The sequence below is a fragment of the Parus major genome, chromosome Z (assembly GCF_001522545.3).
Source record: "Parus major isolate Abel chromosome Z, Parus_major1.1, whole genome shotgun sequence".
In the NCBI taxonomy this organism is placed as follows: domain Eukaryota; kingdom Metazoa; phylum Chordata; class Aves; order Passeriformes; family Paridae; genus Parus; species Parus major.
This window is the reverse complement of record NC_031799.1, coordinates 40,063,380-40,070,487: the sequence shown is the minus strand read 5'-3', so window position 1 is coordinate 40,070,487 and position 7,108 is coordinate 40,063,380.

The window sequence follows — 7,108 nt, the reverse complement described above, 5'->3', positions numbered from 1 at the left end:
TGGGGTTTTTTTGTTTTGTTTTTGGTTTTGGTTTTTGTTTTTGGTTTTGTTTTTTTTTTGTGTGTGTGCTATTGCATTTTTATTTTAACTTTCCTAGTAAAGAACTGTTATTCCTATTCTCATATCTTTGCCTGAGAGGCCCTTGACTTCAATATTATAATAATTCAGGGATGGGGGGTTACATTTATACCTTTCAGGGGAGTTTTCTGCCTTCCTTAGCAGACACCTCTCTTTTCAGACTGAGACAAAGGTATATACATCTCTAAAGATAAAAAGACCATAATAAGAAACATCCTTCAGTACAAGGCAGTGATGTCCAGGTATCCTTCTCAAGAAAACAGATCTGCCACCAAAATGGGAGAGCTGGTCACATCACTGGAAAATTCTGTTACCTCTGGATAGCAGAGCACAATTCTAATGGCTGACAGAGCTTTGTGACAAGAGAAAGCAGAATTGCAGCCTGTTCAGAGGTAAGTGGTGATCAGGTGTAAGTGGCCCAGAGCTCAGAGTTTCAGCTCACACAGTGCAGATGTACTTGCTAATGTTGTTGCCAAGTCTGAAGCAGAACTGTGGAGTGCAAGCCAGTAAAATGGCCTATAAAAGCAGAGGGCAAGGGCAGCTGGAGCATGTTTCTGTGCTGGTATCTAAGGAGTGGCATATTGTGATAACATTCCATTAAAGTCAAGAAAATTGCTCACTCCTTAAAATGCAGTTTCAGGCTAGAAGTACAATAGATTCTGTGTATACTGTATTCCTGAGGTGTTGCTGATTAAAGTCTGTAATTGACCTTAGAGAGGGAAATGTAAGATGTACTGTAGAAAGGGAGATGTACTGTTATGATCCATCCAACCTTCTGTGGATGAGACACAGAACTTACTCTCTAAGATATTGTAGTGTTCTTTAAAGTAAGTGAGAATCATTTCACCATTGCAAGTGAGCCAAAGCCACTAATCATGTGTGTATGTTTCTGGGTGTTTACAGACAAAAATATTAATAATATATGCAACCTGGGCATTGTTTCAACGTAGAGAGAGTGGTGTTTAAAGTCTGGTGACATTTGCATTAAATATATGCTGTGATGTGTTGGTCAGTGATAGTTAACGTCTGGCAGAGTGAGCAGAAACTGATTTATTAATGCTGTATTTGCAGTAAAATTCTACTTGTACAGCCTTGGAGCTTAGCAATAGAAGAAGATTTGAAAACAAAGAGATCCCAGTGACCACAGCTTGATCTTTAAAAAAATCTAGTGATTTTAAAAGGTTAATACTATACAGGCATTTTAATAGCTCATTTTTGATCTTTCCTGTATTTGGAGATAAACAGGCTCATTCTCAGCACAATACTTCAAGATGAACTAATTTTTGCTATTTTTCCTTTACTGAACTACTTGATTATTTGAAAATAATTGTGTCTTGCTAAATTGCTGTGTTACTATTCTGAAAGGCGAAATCAATCCTGCTGTACTACAATGAATTTTCTGTATGCCGGAAGGATCTGCTCCCCAAAAATAATCACTGTAGTCAGTAAGACCACATGCCATGGCTCTTGTAGGTCAGAACGCAGCAGAACACTCTCAAATGTAAACACTGAATTTAAACTTAGTGTTCTTAAGCCTCACACAATTATAATAGGGCCAAAATTCATGCTTACGAAGTCTACCAAATTGAAGCAGGGTTGTCAGTAGGCTTTAGGTTGCCTGGAGCACTGAAAAGACATGGCTTTTTAAAGCAAGAGAATACAACAGCCAGAAGACAAAGCATTCCAACCTCCCAACATTTCTGTATGCTGCTGAACAGGCTGGAGTAGGTAGAAAATTCTTCATGTGTCCCTGGCTGACTGAGAACCTCAGGCATAGCCAGAGTTTCTGTGGTGTCACTGCTTTAACACAGAGTCAGTGCCCCCAGTAGTTTAAATTTGAGTTGGTTTATATCATTAGTAGTGGTGATCTACTCTTGTTAGGCCCAAAACTAATGTAGTTTTGAACAAAATGTAGCAAAGATGACAGAATGCTTGAGACACTAATACATTTGATGTAGTACCTCTCATACTTGGCAGTTTTGAAGTAATCCTCTGTTTGTCCTCATTTTACAACCTCTTCAGGCTCTCACTGGAAGACCGGGCACAAATATGAACAACAGCTGCTTTTCACCCGACTTAGATATTGTCATACTGCCAGTTTTAGTGTTCTGCACAGAAACTGGGATGTTCTCAAGGTTCCCTTGACTTAGGGTGGAGTATGTCAAGGCAAAGCCACTTGACAAACTTTCTAGGTTTCCTACACAATCTTTGTTTGGAGGATCTGCCAAGTTTTACTGAGAGATTCAATGGTGTTTCTTTCAGATCTTTTAAAATGTCAAATATGGAGGCAGAACTCAAAGCTTCAGTTGTCTTCTACAGTAGGTCTTATGGCAAGACAAGCATTTTGATGGATTTGTAGAGAGAAAAAAAATGGGCAAAGGTGTATTTGCTGTTCTTTTACTGTTACAGAGAGCTGGAACATTGCTAAGTTTTCTTCCTGGACAAGAAATTGAAACCTGCAGTTGTTTCTGTCTTTTCTTCTGGAAGATACCAAATGAGAAAGCATTAGAAGACACTCATAGATTTTTATTTTTCCCCCCTAATCAAGAATTAAGGACAACTTTATTATCCTCATGCATGTAATTTGCATCAGTAAATAATGTTGGCTTGTTCAAGCATTCAGCTCAGTCTATGAATATTCTGCACTTTCACAAGGAAATCTGTATAAATGCCTTGGGTTCTATCTCCTGATTTTCCCTTCCTCCCTCCCCTTTATGGTTGCTGTGTTTTTTAATAATGGGGTTCAAGAACACTGTCTCAAGATGTGTTCTAGAGTTCTTTACTTTCTATCTAAGGGCATCCATTTCTGGCTTGAATTACAGCCTGAAGTCAGAGGCTAAGTTGGTCTTTTCCCACCTAGCTATGGAGTGCAAATGGTAGAAAAATAATGAATTCTGAAGAGGAAAGAAATGCTGGGGCAAAGAGGAAAGAATTTAGTTTTAGATGAGAGCAGGGAGAAAAACCAAGATTTCGACTAATTAGTTCAACTTTAATTTAGGAATTTACTAGCTGTCTATCAGAAGGATGCATAACTATCATCCATTATATTATTGTTCTTTCTTCTTTTGCTTTGCCAAACATTTAAAGGTGGGAAATTGAATAAAAGTGACAGCATATGTCAGGAGCACCTAATAAAATCAGCATATGTTGAGTACCTAATTAAAAAAAAAGTGAGTTAGAGTTTGTTGATAACTTCTGTATTCATTGTACCCTGCTGATATAATATCACTTCAAAGTTTTAGGATGAAATGCATATAAAAATTACTCACGGCCTACAGTTGCTACAGCCTTAGAACAGAGAGAAGAGTTATTAAAACTGATATAATGTATATTCCATCCAGGAAGTATAAATGGAGGTGTGGAAGGTGTCTCCAGTCTCTCTACCTCATGCCCCATTTGGTCATACAGTATTCTTGTAGTCAACGTGAAGGTTAAAAGTAGTTTTAGATGGAAAGGGGCACGTTCAGTCCTTTGTATGTTCAGAGCAGTGAAACACTAAAGTAAAAACTCAGTAACAAAATGGATGTCAGTTCCAAGGAAAGTGATAGCCAAGCATCTAAGGAAAAGTGATCAGAGTTCACAGGTAGACTGGAAAAGAAAGCACCTATACCAGGTTTAGCATTCTCTGGACAGAACATCAAGCATGCAGAGCAACTAAAGTTTAAACAGTACAAGAAAAGACCTCTTAAGATTGAGTGCTGGAAAAATGCGTAGAAGTGCCCTGGTAAAATATTTCTGTAATCTTTGAACAGAACCAGAGATGAGTGGAAGAGATAACGCGTTATTGAATACCATTATTAAAAATCTCTTCCACAAGATAGACATTATAAATAGATATTGCTGGGATCTGGAGAGAAGATCAAACACAGCCTGTGCATTGCAGACCCTTCCAAGTGCTCAGTTTCTGTCTGCAGATGTAAAAGATGGAAAGTTTGCAACCTGACAGCAAAATTTCCGAAGTGGTGATAATGCCACTAAATCAAAAGCCTGGTTATTGTTACATCTTAGGTTTGAAACTAACTCCTAAATGAAGGATAACAAATTGCTAGTGCTGTTTGGAGGTTCTTTGATATGGTTCCAGGCAGATGCAGAGAGGAGTACAGCCTTGTTTTGTTGCCTGAGTGGATGTTTATCTAGGATACTTCTGAGGGGTGTGTCATTCTAGCCAGTAATTAAAAAACATGGTTTCTGACTAATTCATCATTGCGATTTTACTCATCTAGATTCATATTTCTTATATAATTCCCTGGTACTTAACTGAATCTTTGGACCAATCAATCTCCAAACAGACAGGATATAAAATAGGCAAGTCCCCATACACAGATCAACATCTTATGCAAAGTCTAATAGAAACAATTTCTTGTAGCATCATAAAAATTTACCTTTCACTTATGGAGGGAAAAAAAGGTAAAAAGTGTGTGAAATAATGAAGGAATTCATCAGTTATTACCTTTTATTATGGACATAAGGCAAATGATTAAATCTACAATGAACTCTTCAAGTAAATCTCATTTACTAGGGAACTCCCTGGGTACAATCTAATATACCAGTCTAATGTCCCAAGTAAATTTCAGTATATCCTTAAACATCCTAGATGTTTCCCATATTTCTCATGTTCTAGTGAAAGAAGAAGAAACCTCTAGCTCTTGGGAAGTGAGGAGCATTTGGAACTGCAGCTAAAAATGGTATTCCATTTTGGCACATGGATTACCTGATGACAGCAGCTTGTCTGTATTTTCAGAGGAACACACATGCCAGTCAGCACTCTCAGAAACACCTCTGCAGGGTGACTGGGGGTGTGGTGAAAGAAGAAATAACAGAATAAACAAATGAGCAAATCACAGCCTCTTTTCTTCTGATGTGAACTTAGTGCTTGCAACACTGCACTCTTGGAAATTAATCTCTCTCTTATACAGCCCTGAAAAGTAGTGAAATTCAAAAAATATCTATGTTGTGTTGCTTGGGGCCCTCACCTTAGTGCTGGGGCTGTCCCACTATATGGATGAAAACAGTCTTAAGTTCTTCTGTTATCTCTTCTGGATGTCCTGTAATGTTGCTGATTTTAGGAACTCCCTAAATACAAACAGTTTTAGAAAGGAAATACTGTTTATTCCATGCAGAGTGCAAGGTGGACATTTTCCACAGAGTATGCATGTCAAGGAGTAAAAAGATTGAGCATTTATGCGTTGAAACCTACATAAACCCACCTATCTAGCACATAGTTACACCTATATATTGCATAATTGTTTAGCTTGGGCCACTTTATGAAATATGAGTCACATATGTGCCTGTGTGGGCCTCTTAGGGGGTGTGTGGTGGTCTCTGCTTTGGGGAGGTGCCCTCTACTCAGTTTTGAGCAACATCCAGTTCAGTATGCTCCAGGTTGAGTGCCAAAGATATGATCTGTAACTCAGCACCACATCTTCTCAGACAGTTGCAAAATAGGTCATAAAATACAAAAGCTTTCCATAAACATTGGGTAACATCTGCTTAATATACCTGATAACATCTTTTTACATTCAACAGAGAGGTTAGAGGTGAGAATTATACCATCTGGTTCCACCCACAACAGAGATCAAAAGAAAGAAGGGACAGACAGTGAATTCTGCTTGAGGACTCAGAATTTAAAAATACAGAGAATTTTAACTAAAATACAGAGAATTCTGCTTAAAGATATCAATAAGACTTCCAACATATTTATTTATATGTACAATGGCTCACTTGAGTGATCATTTTTAAATATCAAAGAACCACTAAAAAGTAATGCTACCCAGTCCTCATTCTCTTGAAGTTCTATGAATGATAAAGTTTGGAGAGCCCTTTTGGAAATCTAGGTCTAGAAGCTGTGCCTAGGGCTGCAGTATAGCTCAGGGATGTCAGAGTCAGGATCAGAGTGCAGGACACGGTATCTTTGCTCTGCCACTCAGGCTGCTTGAATACACTGCTGTTCAGCAAGCCACAGAACAGAATGCTGTATAGACACCCTCACTGATGGTGTCTAGGTTAGAACTCTGCAAATGGACTGCTAATGTATTATTTTACACACCATAAGGAAATAATTTTGAGCAGAGAGATGAAATCAGTCGTTACCTTGTCAGGGTGTACTGTGAATGTAATGATGTGTCCTTGCAATGGGTGTTTCTCCTTTGACTTTGCAGTGCTGCCACATCACCTGAGGGAAAATGGCTTAGAATAAGTATGCAATTTCCATTTCTTCCTTCCCTGTCTGAAAACTGTGTTTAAAATTCTTCCTCCTCCCCAACAAATCTCAATTCTTTTGAAATGAAGCTATCAAGTGAAAGATAACCATAAATAAAAAATAGTACTGTCTCCAGCCTAGGGATTGATGAAAAATAGAGAATGATCTCCCTCTACTTCTTTCTTAAACTCCTGCCTTCTAAGAAGGATTAAGACAGGCTGTCTGAATGGCAAAGGAACACATTGAGATTCTGCTGTGACCCTTTGACAGACACCCAAAAAGGCAACAGACACATTTTTTTTGTCAGAGCAAGCTTGTTTCACTGTAAAAATGTCAACATCTCAGCAAAAATAACTAATTTCCAGATGAACCACTTGACAGGAAAGCCAGGGCAGGAGCAGGAAAAGTGGGGGAAAAAATATTTCAGTAATAACCCTCAAAGGACAAATATTTCATGGGAGCACAGCACACTGTAGGATTAGTGTTACTTGCAAAACTCTTCTGCATCTCTGGGGTTGCCAATTTAGCAGGGCTGATTGAGAAGGTTTTGACTAGGTTTGAAGGGAAAAGGGAGTAAGACCAGGCTCACTAGTGACGAGCCTGGGGTGACACACCAGTGTTGGGGGTGACATGGACAGCCCAGCTGAAGTGCACCTGCACCAGTGCACCCAGCATGGGTTACAAACAATGGAAACCATTGGCAGCAGGAAGCTGTGATGTAGTTATCACCATGGAAATGTGGTGGGATGACTGGAGTGCTGCAGTGGGTGGCTACAAGCTCTTCAGAAGGGACAGGTGAGGAAGGAGAGGCTGTGCGTGGCTCTTTACACT